The 20,031-nt window shown below is 46.9% G+C and overlaps 1 long non-coding RNA gene across 2 annotated transcripts; it reads right to left on the bottom strand.

Moving 5' to 3' along the window:
* Positions 1–4,887: 4,887 nt before the first annotated feature.
* Positions 4,888–19,659, bottom strand: LOC119102640 (uncharacterized). Of its 2 annotated transcripts, none has more exons than XR_005094729.1 (4): positions 19,447–19,659; positions 17,639–17,717; positions 16,883–17,016; positions 4,888–5,859 (listed from the first exon to the last, which is right to left on the bottom strand). It is a non-coding gene; the product is annotated as an uncharacterized LOC119102640 (long non-coding RNA). The 2 variants fall into 2 exon arrangements; XR_005094728.1 differs by having other exon boundaries at positions 19,568–19,585.
* Positions 19,660–20,031: the final 372 nt, after the last annotated feature.

Below are 20,031 nucleotides of genomic sequence, written 5' to 3'. Positions count from 1 at the left end.
AGCTAGTGATGGGCCGAGGCATGAACTGAGATATTGGTAGCTGCGTGAAAGCCAAAATGCATCAGCTAACGGTATGTCGTGACTGGTAATTCACTGAATGTGTGACGTCACTGGTCATGAGTTTTTACGGGTCTTTTCTGGGCCGACCTAAGGCCATTAGGCATCAGATAGCGGTATGACGTCACTGGTATTCAATTAAGCATCAGGTGCTATCAGTCATGTTTCATCTTTACCTTTCGCACCTATCTACTGCAAATATTCGCGCGTCACATAAAGGCTCAGCCGAATCACCTGAGCGTGTGATGCAACTGGTCATCAGTTTACACGGTTTTACTCGGGCTTATTGAAGGACATCAAACAACATCTGACGATGTGACGTCACTGGTATCCAACTAAACGCCAGGCGCGGCAGGCCATGCTCGTCTTTACCTTTCGTACCTGTCTATTGTAGGCATTGGCGTGCTGAAGGAAGACTCTGTGAAGTCTCTTGAGTGTGTAACGTCACTGGTCATGAGTTTTTTTACGGGATGTTTTGAACCCCCCATAGGGTAAGACATCAGCTGACGATATGATGTCACTGGTTTTTGACTTAACCTCATGCGCAACAGGCCATGTTCCATCTTTGCTTTTCGTACCTGGCCACTGCAAGCATTCAAGTACTATATGAAGGCCGTGCCGATCCACCTGAGTATCCACCCACACTAAGGAGACTCAGCAGAGCCTTCATTCAGCTCGTCAACATTTGTAATAGACAGGAACGAAAGGTAAAGATAGAACATGGCCTGTTGCGCCTGATGTTAAGTCGGACACCAGTGACGTCATATCGTCAGCTGACGCATTATGTCGTATAGGGGCTTGAAACGAGCCCGTAAAAACTCTTGACCAGTGACGTTGCACACTCAGGAGACTCGACAGAGCCTTCATTCAGCACGCCAATGATTGTAATAGACAGGTGCGCAAGGTAAAGATGAAACATGGCCCGTTGCACTTGATCTGAACTCGAATACCAGTGACGTCATATCATCCCGTGATGCTTTACGGGATATGCTGTCTTGTGGCATTGGGCGGCCTAAGAGAATCCGCGCAAACTCATGACCAGTGACATCACACACTGAGATGATTTGGCATCACCTTGATATAGCACGCGAATGCTCCAGTAGACAGGTACGAAAGGCAAAGATCATGGCCTGTTGCGCTGCATATTTGGTATCATGCCGGTGACGTCATATTATCCGGTGATGCTTCGGGGATATCATGCCTTGTAGTCTGTGGTGGCCAAGTGAACCAGTATAAACTCATGACCAGTGACGTCACACACTGAGATGGTTCAGCGTCGTCTTGGTGTAGCACTCGAATGCTTGTAGTACACGGGTACGAAAAGTAAAGATAGAGCATGGCCTGTTGCGCATGATGTCTTGTCGAAACCCAGTGACATCATATCGTCAGCTGATGTCTTGTGGTCTATAGTGGGCTCAAAAGGGTACACAAATTAATGGTCAGTGACGTTACACACTCAGGCAATACGGCAGAGCCTTCCTTCAGAACGGCAATGCTTGCAATGGACAGGTACCAAAGGTAAAGGTGGAACATGGCCTGTCGCGCCCGAAGTTTATTCGAATACCAGTGACGTCACATCATCAGTTAATGCCGTATAACCTTTCTTCGGCCTAAAAGAGGCCGTAAAATCTCATGACCAGTGACATCACGCACAGTCGAATGCCAGTGACGTCACATTGTTAGCTGATGCTTTATGGTCTTCAGCTGGCCGCAAAAAATCCGCCCATACTTGCAGTAGACATATACGAAAAGTACAGATGGAGCATGGCGTTGCCTGATGTTCAGCCAAATACCAGTGACGTCATATCGCCAGGTGATGCCTTACGGCACTTCGTCGGTCATAAAGGGCCCGTGAAGACCCACGACCATTGAATTTCTTACAATCAGTCGCATAGCAGTGACGTCGTTAACTGACACCTTGTGGCCTTCAGTTGGCCCAAAAGCACTGGTGAAGCTCATGACCAGTGACGGCACACACTCAGGTGGTTCGGCAGCTTTCATCCAGCACGCCAATGCTTGCAGTAGACGGGTAGAAAGGTAAAAATAAGGCACGGCCTGTTGCGCCCAGTATTTATTCAAATACCAGTGACGTCGTGCTATCCGGTGATACTTCACGGACCATAACACAGCGTGGCCGTGGGGCCTAAGTGCACTCGTATGAATTAATGACTAGTGACGTCACACATTGAGGTGATTCGGTTCATTTATTTCACATTCGGTCAAACCTTTATGCGGCACACAAATGCTTGCAGCAGACGGGTACGGAAAGTAAAGATGGTACCAGGTCGGTCGCGCCTGATGTTTAATCGAATACCAGTGACGACACATCGCCATCACATGCCTTACGGCATTCAGTGGACCCGAAAGATCCATAAAACTCACGACCAGTGACGTCACATACCCAGTCGAATACCAGTGACATCACATCACTAGTACTACACTTATGAACTTCAGTCGGCCGGAAAGAACCCCGATCCCGATCGATGCAACCCATTTTCAGTGACGTCCTAATGTCAGCTGATGCCTTACAGCATTTCCCCAGCACGGCAGTGCACGAAACCCTGCAGCCAGCGTAGCTCTTCCCTCCGTCGGCCGTACAGGTACCAAAGTAAAAAAAGTACTGTCATCTTTGTGGTAATGCCGTTAAAAAGACCTCCCGATCTAGGGTTATTGCAGGGACGTCAATTTTTGTAAACTATGGGGAGGGGCGAAACCGAAGACTCGGCAACTTACTCCCCCTTTACATTTTTTTCTCACCGTATTTCGACCATCTGATTTTGATTAAACGCAGTATGTTTTAATCCTTGTATACTTTATAAAAGTCTTTGATTTAAGCAGTGTAGAAGCCACGCAAAGGTCAAGGTGTACTTTCCTACCTAACGTTAGAAAAAATCATTGTACACCATTCGTCGTGTTTGAGGCAGGACATATCGTAAATAATCACAAAACAGGTAGATTCATGCTCATACCTTCGAATTTTTTATAATTACCATGGCGAGCTGCCGAGCGCCGCACACACACAGCAGCCGTGGCACCGTCGCCATTACTGCGCGTGGTCACAACATTATTGCGCATCACGCAGCATCAGGAACCATAAAAATGTACCCGGCCAATCTAACAAGAATCCATGAAATTTGATTCTCGACGCCAACGGGACGCTGGGTTGCAGGGGGATTGGGTGGGGAATGTTAAGCAAAATGAGAACATGGCGGCCAAATAAAAGTTCACTATACGGTGCCCATATATGGCATGGAACATGGACGCCAATGGGATGCTGGGTTGGAGGGCATATAGGGTGGGGAGGTTAGGTTTGGTAAGGTTAGGTTAGGTTAGGTTAGGTTAGGTTAGGCTAGGTTAGGTTAGGTTAGGTTAGGTTAGGTTAGGTTAGGTTAGGCTAGCTAAGCTTAGGTTCTGGTCTATTCTCGGTTAGGATAGGTTAGGTTAGGTTAGGTTAGGCTAGGTTGGCTTAAGTTCTGGTCCATTCTCAGTTATGTTAGGTTAGGTTAGGTTAGGTTGGGTTAGCTTAACTTAGCTTAGCTTAGCTTAGCTTAGCTTGGCTTCCGGTCTTTTACTTGATCGGCAAGTGAATGCGCCCCTTTGGAGACCACCTCAGGGGGCTGATGGCGTGCTTCTATAGCGGTCATGGGGGGCGCCAAACAGTTTTGTTCTGGGCGACGGGGACGGGGTTAGCCATGGAGGACTTAGGTCATCCCCGTATTCCAGAGTTTTTCACTGTAAACTCACAAACCATCACGTGTCCTATGGTGCTACGTATGCGAAGCTTATTGCATCGTTTACTCGCTCACCTGCTAGGATTGGTATTTTGTGGTGGGAACAGCCATGACTTTTTGTTATGATAGTGGAGAAAGAGTAGGCTACTACGGAGAAAAAGTAGGCACACCTTTCGTTATGATCATCTTCTAAGCACGCTCTTTCCAGTATTCCAGCCAAAAACATTTGGGGCCACGCTAACAGGGAGGGGGGGGCAACTCAGCATTCCGGGGGGGGGGGCAAGGCCCTCAAAACAAAAAAAAAATACAAACCGACACCTATGAGTTGTTGTTTGTGGATACCTGAGCTGTAGCTTCAGTGGTAAACGGAGGTCGTTGGAGCAACACACGTCAAGGATCCATCCGGGGCTTCCTGCTACTGAGAGGAACAGCGGCTTTGAGGTAAGAGGCTGAGCATCCCCCGCGTAGGCCTTTCGCATTGCCCGTTGCACCTCAGACTTAGCACACTGATCGGTAGACAGGGATAAAATAAAACCCATTTGGTTGTCATCATACTACATATAAAGCTGACTGAGGGTGCTAGAGGTATTCAAAAATGCCGTTTACATCCGTTGACACCGATATTGCATGGGTTTTGCTCCAAATAATTGGAATCACGTTACAAAGTGCGAGTTTTGACCGGCGATGATCATGCCAAGATAATGGAGGTCGCCAACTCTTTCAGCTGATTGTACGATGACGTCACAAAACGAAAAATGATATTGTTTCAGGTGTTTGAAAAACCATATTATCGATAAGTGCAGGGTTACAGGGATGCAGTTTTGCAAAGCACGTAGGGGTGAGAGACGCAGGGAGAAGGGCGGGGGTGCAGGAAGTAAAAATGTCTGAGCATGCCTCCGAGATGCGACAGAAATGTTTTTCTTCCCCAGATTTGTGGCTGGCAGCAGGAGTGTAGTCTCCCATCATTAATTTTTTGGATGCTGAACCCCTAATTTACGACAGATGAAAAATAATTGATGCTGATGAGAACTAGAAATAGGAAACTGCATCGCTGGTTAAGAATTACAATTTGCCCCCCCCCCCCCTCCCCCCCAACTGAACAGAAAACTAAACGCCTTTAGGCTGGTTATGTTAAGTATGCCTTTGTATGACGATTCTGCTAAGTCAGACGCAACCTTCATTCAGTGCTTGGTGGCCAAGAAGTGAAACTACAGTGCAAATGAGCTTCCCGGAACGAAAATGTTCGCTGGTTATGCCGCACTACAATTAATTTGTTTCTCCTTCTTGTGGTTTACTGCCTTTAGATGTATATTACGATGGTTTCTGAGGGATTTGATTCCAGGTGACAAGACGATTCAAAATTTCGTGGGTGACAGAAAGACACCTTTTCAGCCATGTTGGTAGATTTTAAAGCAATCTATCCTGCAGACGCATTTAAATAATCAGTTAACTACATAACCATCAACTACCCCGGATCGACTCCTCATCTCACTAAGCTGATGATAATTCGGAGCGGAGAAGAGTAATATAGGAGATAGCTCATATAGCATTGCCAGCTTCTGGTTCTGCAAAGTTTGAACGAGTTCACATCTAAAATTGGTGTGTTACCAGAGGCGTGTTGCACGACGGATCAAAAGATATCCAGGAATGAGCAGGCGCGCTCGTTCGATTCATCACGGAGATAAAAGGGACACCCTAAACGGCCTGCTCCTTCAGAGTGTGGTCACGCAGGTCCCCAACTTTGCAGACAACCAGAGGGCATGTTGGGTTAAGGGGTGCTGTCCGCCGGACGTGTCAGCCTGGTCTCTGGTTAGGATGAACCTGTCGTTGCTTTGCGGAGTGACTTGTCGAATAGCAGTGATTGTAGTGTCGGTGTCGGGTTGCGAGCAATGGCTTCGGAAGTGAAGTTCATCGCCCTGTACAGATACCCACCTGAGGAGAAGGCGATCGGCCGAAAATGTTCTTCAGGCAAGTAACGGCAGAGCCAGTAGTACCTAGTCCGCTGCCGGGAGCGGACGGTACAGGCACGAGTTTCCATTACTAGGTCAGAGAGCACCAGGAAGGAGTGAATCTGAAACGATAGATGATACAGACTAGCACACCTTCGAATTGGGCCACACTTCAGTGCAACGAATGTCACGGTGGGAGCAGGAATTAAAGAAACACAGCACAGATGAGTTCAAGTTTCTCACGCGGATGCCTGAAAAGAATACACTATACTTGCCCTCCAAAATTTGTCGCGTATCAGGTATCTGGCAATGCTGAAAACAAGGGCAAAGATCTGCGTAAATGATAGGGGGAGGGGAGGAAGTGCTGGCCAAGAGCCTGACAACCTTACTTCTCTCCATAGCTGTGTTTTTCAACCATTGCGCCCAGTTCGTTACGAAGAACGACAATTTTTAGTTACATTTTTTGCATCTAACACTGAAAAGCAAGGGCCATGCAATGTTGTCTTTGGATGGAAACAAGTCTTGTCCACGAAATAATGCGTGAAAAGGTAGGCTTGACCAATATCTAACCATATCTTCACCTTCAGTAATACCTCAGCGCAGTATATTGGGAGATCCATGTCTACAATGTCGGCTCAGACCCTCCTTTTGACTAAAATAGTGCAACAAATGAAAGAACTAAGTATCACACAGACTTATCTTTCCGAGCATTATTTGGTGCCCACAAGTGCGCCAAACATGCTGTTCACATTTACAGGAGACTGATAGCTAAAAACAATCTGAAAATAAAAATCGCTGTTGAATCGCCGTCGTCCAAGGCAGGTCCGTTCAGAAACAAACATTGTGTAGATGGTTAGGTGGCAAGCGTTCAGAATGGTTTCCCAGTCATTTACAAAACTAACGCCCCTGACCAAAAGCATGTGTACCTTTGGTGCGTAAAAAGGTAAGTTCTGGTGTGACTTTGCTTTGACCAAATAACCTTCAAGGTACATCATATTTTGAGCGTATGGTCTCATACCAATTGAGATGCCTGGACACCATTGACTTCCCAAGAAGGAAGCTCCTTCTGTGAGCGTGACATTATTATGCTACCAGCATGTGGCCAGGCGCTAGTTGGACAGCATGGCACAGTTTCAACGAGATCGGAAGGGTTAACACTGAGTCTATTATGTTCAACATGTAAATATTATATCAGCCTTGCCGACGTACATGCAAATATCATGGCTCTGTAGCAATATTTGTAGTGACTAACATGTGGTCCCACGGCCTACGGAACTAGTTTTACGGAACTTAAATGCATTTGAAGAACATAGGTTAGATGATTAAAGTTATGCTACGCTCTTCTGAAATGCCTTTCGACTTCGAAATCGGCAAAGTTTACAGAGCACATGCGACGATTATGAAAATAAGGCTCGAGGGAAAGCGTCATAAAAGCTGTGAATAAATGGCGATTAATGTTTGACCAAATCTAGCATTATTTCTTTGGCTGACGTGCCATATCATATCCACCAATAACAGGTTAGGCACACATGAGCCAGGGATTTAGCCATATGTTGGCATGTAAATGCCTGGAAAGAGATGTAGTGCTGGCTCTTCGCACGTCAAGGACGTAAAAAGTCATCGGCCGGCACGGCTCCGTTTGGCAATAGAACCAGCGACATGTGATCCAGAACAACTGAACCATGACGGCTGAATCAGGGACAGCTGAGCCAGTAAAACATAACCTAGTGACAGCTGGCTTAGTGATAACTTGCTCTGTGACAACTGACTCAGTGGCTTTCGAGCCAGTGGCAACTGACCCAGGGCAACGGCACCAGTGTCAACTATCCCTGTTCAACTAAACCAGAGACAAATGAACCAGGGACAACCGAACTAAGTACAATGAACCAGAGACAGCTGAACCGATGACGGGTAAACTGCGGACACTCTCTGGCCAGCATTTGGCAGCCCGTGGGTTCCACACCGCTAGCAATGCCAAACAGAGCTTGGCAGAGATTCTGAGACTCCCGACTGATGCCTTCACGGGAGCCGATCTGCAGTATGAGAGTACCACGTGGTTGGTCCTACTCGGCCAAGTGACGACAAAAGTCCTGAGGTTTTGCGGCGCACTGGCCCTTACCATTCTACGTCAATCTGAGACGAGGACGAGGGCAGCTCTTTCATGGCTTGAAGCGTCGCCCGCATCTCGATGACTGAATTGAGCACCACTTGGCCAACACCATTGTGACCAGTGCAACGACGCACCTATGTAAAAAGCTACCAATGACGAAAACAATGCAGAATTGCAGACCAAGCACAACGTTTGGCCCACGTTCGATTACGAGAGAGGCGAATGGGCATCTGGGCAGATCCACCACTGGGAACACTTGAGGACAATGTCTCCAGTGTTTTTTTAAGGATCGCGAAGGCTACTGGATACCGTTCCCAGTATTTCTATCCGTCCTTATAACGTGTCCCAGAAGGTCAAAGGATGCGTAGGTGGACGGACCAACTTGCTGCCTGATGCAAGTAGCGCAATCTGAAGGGTTGGATAAATGAAAATTAACGTGAATCATGGGTTCAACCAGGGGGAGGAAGGACAGGGAGCCCGGATCGCACAGAATCGGGCTTTTATCACAACAGATGGCTTCTGACTGAACTTATTATGTAACAGAAATATGATTCCTAATCCGTCAGTCTTCAGAAGCTGGCGTAGAGCTCACCGGTGACATCATCGTTCGTGCAATGACCAATGGCGCAGATAGGATTTTCTTAGGGGAGGGAGCTGTCAGCTCGGCAAGACCTAATCACGCTGATTTTCAACTTCCGGTCAGAAACTATCCATGGTGCTCAAAGAAAAATGAGAGTCTAAGGGGGAGATATTCCCCCACCCCAGCACGCCAACGCAATTGCCATTTCGGATATTGTTCCGTGACGTCATAAGCACGGAACGGGCTGTCAACACATGCTGAGCCAATGAAAAAGAACTTGAAATGCATGCAGCCAGAACCGCAACCAAAAACACCTGTGCGCGAACACGAGCACCTGGAACGCACCTTTATGCTCTGGTGGTCCAGAAACAGCACAGCATAAAACGGCACTCCAAAATGACTGTCGACCGCTATGAGCTACCCGCTTGCCACTTTGTCGTTATCGTGCCACTTTGGCGTCATCATGTCATCATGCATTTAGTAACCCCTGCACTGCAACACCACCCGTGACCAGGGCAGGTGACGGATCTGCATGCTATTAGCCGTATCTGGCAGCCACCCGTGACTCGGGATTGCTGCTGCTGCTGTTGCTGCCGGGATTTGAGTCGGTTGTGAAGGCCGCCGCAAGGAATCCTGGTACACTACCACCTCGATACAGATAAAAGAAGTTCTCGCGGGCTAAGGCGACACAGTTGCGCGTCTCGATGACAAGGTCCGACAGCACCACGAATGAGTTGCTCTGAAATGTAACGGTCACAGGTGTGCCAGGTCAACACAGACACGACCATCGGGCATTACAGCGACATCCCATGACGCTGGCGATAGGACCCATGTGGAAAATATATGCAGGTCAAAAGTAAAATATTCTGTTTGCAATTGCAGTTTCTAAGGGCGGTCCGGCAGTTCGTGACAGGGGTGTCGTTTTGTGTGAATGCTTAAGCGCAGCCGAGCAAAGGGAACGAGAGTCTAAGCCCCAAATTTAGAAGTTATGTATTTATGTACGTGTTGTGATATGCATATACTAGTGCATATGCATGTGACCGTACAAATCTGCATATACATATGCATAAATGAAGGTATAGTTGGCTACAAATCAAAGTATAATTGACCTTCATCAGTCAATTATCTCATCATTTTCTCAGCAAGCTCATACCGCCGCATTAAACATTTAGCTTCGTTAAGTAAATCAAAGGTGAGAATTTCCTAGAATGGTCACGTATATTATAATTATATCAACTAAGCCCATTAAGTTCAGATGCAGTGTTTCAGAGATCTATTGTCTATCCTCAGTTAAAGCGCACGGCTGGTCAGGATTGCAAACAAGATTGGACGGAGAAGAACGATGTAGTTTTGCACGTAAAACCCTTTCGGAGTATCAGTATAAGAAGGGTATGTCAAGATATCACGGACGGGTGATATATGAGGAACTGGGAAGCAGGTCGCACGTCGCATGGCAAAGGCAACACAGTATGTCAACTGTTTGTTAATGGTTGGATGGCTTCCTCTGATATATCGAATAACCCCAGTATGGAAAGCCGGCGGCGGCAATTAAAAGAAGGCAGCCCTGAGGTGGTTGCTGCCAGACTTTGTCGCGTTTGATCTTATTGGTGTGTTTCCGGGAAGGGAAAGTTGGGGGCACCACAGTTGTCGGTTTGCTTTTTTTGGGTGGGACACTGGCCGCCCAATGCTCAGTCTGCCCCCCCCCCCCCCCCCCCCCACCCCTCAACGGTGAGTTTGGCCCTCCAACCCTTTGGGGCCCAAGCTCATATAGAATGTAACGAAAAAGCGCCCGAAACTACATAAAGTTCAAGAAAGGCTTCCACTAATTTTTCACAGGTAAAGAGCCGAAGAAAATGAAATATACGAGGTCATGTCAAGTTTAGGGCATCTGACTGAGTTAGTCACGGCGTTATAGCTCCGCAGTCGTTCCGTGTTTACTTGTGTTTATTCTTCTGTTTTTTCCAGTATGCCGCATGTTTTAAAGTACACGATTTATATCTTTGGCTGACTGTGTTCTAGTTTTTTCTGCTGTGGGAGCGTTTGGCATTTTTCAGCTATGTTTAAGTTATACATATCGCAGCGAGTTATGACGCTTTGCTACGACGCCTTACCGGAAAGTGAAAACAAGGCGTTACAAAGTTATTGGCCGTCTATATTCGGAGGAACCCTTGAAAGGTGTCGACCTCCACTTCAGCATGAATATTTGATGAAACGGTTGAAGAACCTGACGGTCGACAACAGCCGACTAAACCGACAGCGGTAATCGTCCGACCATGACCACCAGCACAAGCTGTGTCGAACACGCCCAATGGCCTCTGCACTCCGCCTTGCGACAATCGGCGGGGAGTTCCATGACAGACATTATTAGCCGCGCAACTCAACTTACGCTCTTTGCTCCCGAAGCCGTTCACGTCTAGCAACGTCTGAAGCCACATAACATCGACTTCATGTCGATTGCCGAAAGCTGGTTTCGACGATCGACGCCGAGCAAAATTATAATGGTACCCAACGACAGGATTTTTCGCCGACATAGAGCAGGCAAACTTATTAGACCAGGACCGTATTTCTCTATTCTTTTTGGGAGGACATCAACTCTATAACATTACCGGGAGGAAATTGAGTCAAATCTGGGAGGTAACCTACTCTTTTTTAAATGTAGATGGCGCTAGTTTTTCTCGCTTGTCTCAACAATCCTATTTTGCGAAACTCGCTGAGTCTTAACGACCGTAACACGCGCAATGGCTCCGTGTCAGGCTTAGCCCTGGGGGCCCATTTCCCAAGCAGGGGCAAGGGTCCCTTGCAACAATGAGGGCTTCTCTGTTGGTCAGACCCACAGTGGCTAAAAGAGGGCCAATGTTTGCAAGGGGCCTCGGGAAGGCTAGGGCAGTATCTGAATGACAGCGACAGGGACGGGGTGCTAAAAGCCAGAGACGTCTTGCGTTGGTCGTGGTCCTCCGACAGTGAAAGCTCGAATTAATAACGCGGTAGCAGAAGGCACTTTGTCGGGCAAGGCCCCGGTACCGAACGTGGGCTCTCCATGCTACTTCAGGCAGGGGCCCGTTATGCCGAACCGGGGCCCATCCTACTTTCCTAATCCTAAGCAGGAACCCATCCTAATCTCTGCGCCAACTACTGGACACCTGCGACGATAAGGGATGTTTTGCGTCATTGCGGGGACCCAGCGTCTATTTGGGAACAAATGGGCGGGTTAGGGGGCCTCCGGTGTCAGGCAGGCGACCAATGTATGATGCACGCCTCTTACGTTTTCTGCATCGGCCAGGGTATTCCGCCCCTGTGTCACCGGCATGGCAGCCGGCAGACACCCCACACTGTAACCGAAGGGCCCTGAAGCACCTGACCGGGAACTGAGCCGTGCCCCCCGTTGGTCTGCCCACTGGGTCCCTCGCCCGGGAAAGGAAAGGGATTTCCTTAGCATTGAACAGGGCAGATCACAATGAGGTAAAAAATGAGAAGGCCAACACAAACGAGGCGTCCATTCTTGTTCAGGGCCATCATGTGAAGTAAATTGCATAAAACAGTTTTGGGCTTGCATGATCGCAATCTTAGGAGCAACAGCACCAGTGGCCGGGGTTTCAGTTTCCGTGAGAACGAGCGGCATTGGCCAATGCAGATAGCACTGGATGGTGGGTGCCCGGCGCCCGAGAACAGCCGCCGTGAAGAAATGCTCCAACAATCTCTTAAAAATCAATGCGTACCATTGAGAAACTGGACTGTCGCGTATCTTCAGCTTAAACAATTTTGAGCTTATGCTCTGGAGGGAGAAACAGGGACAACAGCACAAAAACAGAGATTCTATATTTACTTGTCTAGTTTTACCACCAAATCCTTGCAGCGGTTCACGATGCAATGAATGCAAGTCCGTTTATACTATAAATATAAAATTGCTCACGTGAAACATACTCTCGGAATACCTTCCAAGCGATTCATTTGACGTCCGAATGCGTTCAAAGGTAACTCCTCCAGAAGCGTTGTCATTTTCGTCCGCCCGTTGGTCACTGTCTAGTGTCAGACACAAGCACGAGCGGCACGCCCTCTGGAGACTGCAACGCCGAGCGTAGGTGGTTTCGCTTGAGTTGATTTTTCTGCCTTTTTCCTGTATACTGCATGTTTTGTTATAAGACCGGCGCGCAAGGCCAAAACTGGGTTATGTAATTCTCCTCCTACTTGATTCTGAACAAATTCGGGCATTTTGACAACAAAACAGGCTGATGTGGATGCAAATTTACGACCTCAGTTCGATCTAAATCTACGTTTATGATGACTCTGTACAGCCCGGAAAATTCCGGCACAGCACCCGAGTGCTATCGACTTAGAAGGAGTCCATAGAAACATTGTAAATTGAATAACGCCGGTGTGTTTCCTTCAGTTTATTTACTTCAAACACATGACAGCATTGTATCTATTGATGAATCCTGGTTTTAAAGAAGGGCCTCCACTCAAAATCATGTGGGCCATATCCAATTACTGCTATTTTTGGTGGGGGCCTTTCCCCAGGGTAAAGGTTGTATAGCCTTGCGTCCCATGCCCAATTACCAAGACTCTGGCTGTGTCCCAGCGTCGGTACGCTCACTGAGCGCCGAGTACGCGTACGTATCATCGCATGGTAATTGAAAAACCAGGCAACTAGCAATACTGTTACAATCAACCTAAATTACGCAATACATTAATATGGCAGGTGTTTCATTTTTCACACACTGGAAGTGAAACGAATCACAGCTGCTTTCCCTTCAGAGTTGTAAAAGCTCGGAACAGTGTCCCCCAGACGAATGGCTGGCTTTACATTTTGTGTTAACACCTGCTCGGGTGGGGGTCAAATTGACCACCCCGAGGATATTTCCGGCACGGTTTCCGAACGGCGCGGCATAGCGGCGCCAAGTTTGGCGTACCAATAGATAATTGAATAGCAGATCATGTGGCATCAAAAAATTAGATGTACTTTGCAAGATCGTTGGCCTAAGGCAGGTCAAAGTCGCGCTATCGATTTAGCGGAGTCGACTTCTGAGGATTTGTTCAATCTGATAAAATATCGGAGTGTTAGAAGAATCCATGCATGTGAAAGATTTCCTTAGGTAACACACCAAATAAATGAACAAATTCTATTGACCTAGGATCAGACGTGAGGGTCAGGCCAAGGTCAAAACCAACCTGTTTCATTGCTCCAGAGCCTGCTGTGTGGGGTAGTTTCTGGTGCGCCTTTTAAATTTATTGATAATGGGAACCGCATAGAACACTTTCCATGGAATTCTTAAAGGTCAAAACAGGTCACTGACCTGGAATAACCCAAGTCAACATTTGGTTTTTAGAAGCATACTGCTTGGCGTAACCTTTGTCGCTGATTTATATACAAAACTCAGGGCAGTCTTCCTTGATTTTGGCAACCGTGACCTTAGAAACGTCAAGCAAGGTAACTTAAGTTGAACGAGCATGCAACTTTTTACTCAGAGGAGGTATCTAGATTCTGGGCATGCTTTGAAGACGATTTTGAAGTTTTACCTTGTTTGACCTTATTCGGCACGAAGTTCATGACCTAGGGACCTTAAACTCTGACCCAAGCGAGTTTACGTACGGGCCAACACGCCCTATGAACATGGTCTCTTTAGCTCTCTTTTGGATTAAGAGATCTCGGTGGTCAACTTGACCCCCACCCGAGCAAAGGGTATTCAACCGGCGGTCCGGGCGCGTGTTAATCAAAAAGAGCAGGAAAAGTACATTTTTAACAGAAGGGCAACTGCCTAAGCATGTTTGCAGTAATGTTAAAAATATTGTTCTTAAACTGTACGTGAAGTAAACATTAACGGTATTTCACGTGAAATTGCTTACATTAATGTTCACCAAAATGCATACGTTTTATTAATGAAATTTCGGTGTCTTGGGAACCCGCGTATAAATGGATTATGATAGCCAAATATAGTGTGAACACTGGACGCGTTATTCTTTTGAGCGAAAGAATCAGCACACAAATTCCCAAGCACGTAATGGCAAAGTATGCATAACTTTAATTTCCAGTTTGCAAGAGAGCTGTAACCACAATTCCTTCAGCTTCACGGAACAGGTGCTTTTATAAAAAGCAGATGCAATCTGTGTGGCTTCGGTGCATGATTGCTGTGGCTAAGCACATGAGTTGTAAAGGATATCTAAGCATATTATACACACACATACGTATATATATATATATATATATATATATATACGTATATGTATATACATAAATGATATCCAAAACATCAGGCACGAGATCCGAGAAGGTCTTAACTCTGTCCCCTTATGACGACGACTTCCACGAATCTAGCCCTCATCCCCCCCCCACACAAACATTTTCAGAAATCGACACCCATGAGGGGCATTATCCTGTATACGCATGATCAAGCGTCTTGACAGAGCTGTTGCCATGCCAGTTATGTAGCAGCCCTTAATCTGTGTTCGGTTTTTGGAGCTCACAGCATACAATGACATTTTTCAGTTATTTGTCGTCATTTGGACTGTTTTCATGGTGACGTTGCACACTTGTTTTGTCTTGTAGTATGTCAAGAGTTGGATAAGGTCCTCGTTGTAAATGCTAGCGACGCTGTTTTTAATGATCTCGCGAAGACCCGTCCACCGAATTCGCCTGACGAAGAGAATGCATCCCACTCACACTTTATCTGAAGAAAATGCGCGTGCATGTAATATGATGAATGTAGGAAATAACACCGTTTAGACATGCCAAACGTAACTAAATAATTGATACATTGGGAGGGGGAACGCTACGGGTAGTGAGTTTGGGAGCAGGAGTTTCCGGGGGCCTACTGGACAAAATGGGATCTTCTTCACAGGGGGGGGGGGGGGGGGGGGACTCCTCAGCAGTGTGGTATTCAGCGGGGAGCGGCACCGAGGGCATGTGCTCTCTTACCAAACTGCTACATGCATCATATCAAAGAAAGTCAATGTCGACAGATAAAAGATTCTGAATGGGGCCTTTTAATTCGCCAGCAAACGGTCTTACAACCAACAGCAGGGTGCCAAGTCCCAAGAAAAGAGCCTCCTGATGCATAGAGGGAGCCCATTTTTGAGAATGGGGTGCTTGCGATTAACGAGTGGGCTTCGAGTATAGCCAAGGAGCCTCCTCACCCCAACGCAAAGCATCGTGATCCGAAACCGCAGCCACCTGATGCATGAAATGGGCTTTTTGTGCTAGGAATACTCCATCATATGCATAAAACGAGCATCCTGAATAAAAAGAGCGGTTTAACACGGAACATGGGCCTCCTCGTTTGTAACTGCCCCCCCCCCCCCCCCCTGTATCGTAGCAGGGTCCAACGAAGGTTACCATGCAGCGCGTCTAACATCAGTTCCTCCACACCACCTAAAACATTGCATGTTTGTTCGTCGCGATAGCTCGGTTTGTTAGAGCGCCTTTATTCCCTTGACTACTCGAGACGGTTAAGTCTGCTGCCAAGTCGGGAGCGATGAACGAGGAGGCAGAACACTGCTTCCTTGCCACCTGGTGTATCTGCGAAGCTGGAGAGCTTGACAAGCATTTGTAAATATATCCAGGCAAGTAAGCAACAACTACCCAAAGACATTTGTGCCATGCAAACGCAACGTGTATATGACGAAAAGAAGAAATGGTGGTACGTTGGTTGGACCTTAGACCTTCAATAACTGTGGACATCTCCGCAATCGTATCTCCATCGACGTCGTCATAATGGTCCGCGTATTCATACGTGGGAGGGTAGAATGTTTTACGGCATGGTCTGGCGTCGTGCGCAGATCGGCAAGCAGAAGCCGGCCAGACTCCTGTGAAGTTAGAATCTTCGGCACGGCGGCAGGAGCCGTGAAATCTCGTACTTCAATCAGGCGTGTGACTGTACCCAGAATGGTTTCAAGGTGAACGAAAAATGCATCCGACATAGATCAACACAACGCCGAAATTGGCCCGTTTAAATAAACAATTTTTAGGTTGCGTGAAAGATCCCTTCTCAGTGATGCGTACATGACCAAGCTGGTGAATGTATCATAACTTGCCGGAGATTTTCCAGCGCGCATGTGCGTTGTTAACTCATGCAACACTGGCAGGACTAAATAACCCAGTGTTGATGCAGCCCAGATGGCTTAGTGATGCACTCGAACGCGATGGCAGATCGTGCTGCTGTCTTTCAGACGCGACGAAGCGACTTCACGTCACAACTAACTAGGTCTATAACTGACTAGGTCCACCGACTAGGTCACAGCTACTACCAACTGGATCCACAAGAGTACTTATTTCCACAGATGGGTAATCCCAAATAAAAAATTGTACACACTCGATAGCATTCACATATTGCCGACCGATTTCCATATTTTGTCCACTCAACTTGCAGCATACGTTCTCTTTAAGTACACCGGTCTAACAAGTCTGATCACTATCTGTTCAGTCTAGCCAGTCTCACCGGCGTTCAGTTGACTAAATACTTACACGGAATGCGGTGAGTGAATCGGCGTGGGTAGACTCCCAATAATATGACAGCGGTGGTGGTGAGAACGGCTGCGATCGCCTCTTCTTCCTGGCCGGCGGGGGTGATGGAAAGCCGCGAGGGGACGGCGGCCCGCCTGGCACACACCACAGAGTAACGTCACCCACACGTGTAATGCGTGTTAGTGACGTCGCATATGACCTGGCGACGCTGATCGAGTTGCTGACGTTGTTTATGCTCCAGACTTATCGGGAGCGTGTTTGACGGCAATAACATACGCCTGATGAAAAATAGAAACACGACTGACGTCTGATGAATCCAGATTGTTCGTAGAAAGTGTGAATAAATGATACTGACAATTTATATGAGTAGTATTATGTTTCTAAATTTGGTTAAGTCATTGGATAGCCTTTACCGCATTATGAACATAGCATAACAATACCTAATTCAAGCAACTGTACGACCCAGACCGGGTCCGACTATTTTCGTTCAAACCAAGGCTCTGCATTACAGTGTTTGACCTTGCAGCAACGATGTCGGTCATCGGTCGTCACAAATCTCAAGTTCTAAAATGTAAGTAAAGACGGACTTAAACCTGGCCTGAGCATAAGGGCTGCTCGATACACCGACCTCAAACACGTAATGCCATGCCAAAGACGAACCAAAGATAACGACAAAAAAGGTCACTACAGTGCGTGACGCACTAATGATTGAAGCCATAAACGCAACGATGCATGTACGCGAACCGTCTAGCTTACTGTTCAAGGTCCGGTCGCTGGAAAATTTGAACGCGAGGATCATCCGAAATGGGCGGCGATGGCGCCGACGGTGGTCCATCTGTGGGCCATGCAGCAAGCAGCCTTACAAGCGGTCAACAGCTGGCATGTCCACACTGCGAAGTTAATGTAGCATCTCGGTCAACTATCATATGCTGCGATGCATATAGGTGATATGTGCGTTTGACCAACACCATGGCATGTGTGCCACAGACGTGCAAAGTTTCTCCTCTTGCAGTCGGAAATAATCAACAGCACCGCCATTTCAAAGATGTAATAGGTCTGAACCGAGAGGTTTTACTTGCGGCGCTATTTCAGTTGTAAGACGTGTGCTGAGATATTGGAGGAAGCGCAGACGAAAAGGGATCTCTTATTACTACATTACCACCGCAGCGTACACGGGGAAAGGGGGCCTGTCCCAATTAAGCGGTCACCAAAACATTCAGTCTTAGTCCGAATGTCCATCTGCAGATTCCGTTCGATCAAGAGGCAGCGAACTAGCCGACCCACAATGATCATAAACACTTCTACAGCACCACGCAGCGCAGGTTAAAATACATCACGTGCATGAGGGAGCGCTCCACATTCGAACATATTACAGGTTGCATGAGATGTAATACAGTAATATCACCTTTAACTATTATTATGCTTCGAAATGGAAGAACCATTATAAACAACATACTTTCTCTACTTAGTACATATTCCCTTCAACACGGCACTGTTTGATTACGCCATGGAACGTTTAAATAACGTTAGAGGTGCTGACAAACTGGCCGTGCAAATTGGCAGCCTACTTCTCACCTTTAGCACTTCAACTTGCCGAGAGTTGGCGGTGGCCGTGCTGTCGTGTTTACTAAAGTAAATATAAGTATGAACTGGTGTATTGACCCTCTTTCGTGGCGTTCTTCCACATTCTTGCTGAGTTTAAGTTGTTTGCTTGTACTCACTTACTCGGTTATCGCATTAATATCAAGTTATTCTATTGGAAGCCCTATTTCTATAATGGCTATTGTTCACACCCAACTTCTTGAATTTTGTACCGCAAAACGTAAGTCGTGCTTAAAACTTGCACCGTCTGCACAACATTGATGCTAATTAATGTCCGTTTTACCTGGAAGCGGTGCTCACGAAGGCCAGACCTGAACGACTCGACGATTACATTCTTCTTGAATTTGAACGTCTCACCCACAATGGGGTGGGGGTATTTAAATGGTATTTATGTGGCGTTATGTACGCCTGATTTACCCTAAAATAGTCTGCACGAAATACTCTGTATAACTTCACGAGGGCGTAGCTCAGAAGCTAGTGTGTTTTCTGTCTTAAGAACGAGGGGTTGCAAATTGTACCGAATGATCTTAAGATGGCTATTTCGGTTCAAAACCCTACTCAAATGTGAAACACTCCCTTTAGGCAGTCACGGTTAGCACATGTCCATACCTTTTTTCGCCTTTCACGTATATGCGATATGGCTCTCCACAAGTAATGGCTACATTGCAAGCATTTCAAGAAAGTCTTGGACCGTGCCTCGCCTCATGTTTTTGTGTTCCTCTCATGTGGTTGTCTCTTTACATGGCTTCGCGCCCCTCTTCACGGGTATGTGCCCCTCCCCATGGTTGTATATGCTCCCTTATCGGTTTGTGCCCCTCCTCATGGCTTTGCTTCCCCTTCTTGAGGATATCCCGTATGCGCTCCAGAAAGTATCCATGTAAATGCCACGCGTCTTGCCCGAAAAACAGCGTGCGCTCCGATGCGGCATTGCAAATTGTCTGAGTCGCACTGACTGAACTCACATTTGGCCCTGCAGTACTCATCGTCGTTGATCCTAACGATGTCATCACTCGAGATGAGAAATCGAAGGCTCTTATAGATGCCAGACAGCGTGATCTTGTTCTCATCGCCGAGTAGACTCACCGATTTGTCAACCACATCAGCAAACAGATTTCAACGTGATATAACACCACACATTCACCTATCGATTTATTTCATCGCGCATTCACCTATTCATTTTTTATCACGCATTCAAATACGCGAAGTAGAAAATGCGATATTTTATGCTATAAATCAAAAGTTGCACACGTGGAAAGGAACGGTTCTCCTTTCCAACAGTGGGAATGCTCAAAACAAGGGTAAACAAGTTACTAAGTCTGCATGAAGTGTCGCCTGACGATATACATCTCCACCCAACAGCGTCTGTTGGACATTGTTATGGGCTGGGTGATCATAGTTATATAATCAATCATAGGCCCACGGACATATCAGTTTCGTTACGCTTTCAGAACTGATCTTCTCACTCGAGGTATTCATCCTATCATGAGAAAATCCGTGAGCCAAGCTGTCTTAAGCGTGTAGTCACATGTTGCATGGTAGCACATATG

The sequence above is a fragment of the Pollicipes pollicipes genome, unplaced genomic scaffold (assembly GCF_011947565.3).
Source record: "Pollicipes pollicipes isolate AB1234 unplaced genomic scaffold, Ppol_2.1 Scaffold_5724;HRSCAF=6776_pilon_pilon_pilon, whole genome shotgun sequence".
In the NCBI taxonomy this organism is placed as follows: Eukaryota; Metazoa; Arthropoda; class Thecostraca; order Pollicipedomorpha; family Pollicipedidae; genus Pollicipes; species Pollicipes pollicipes.
The sequence above is the reverse complement of the archived record's forward strand: the minus strand, read 5'-3'. Positions and strand labels throughout refer to the sequence as shown.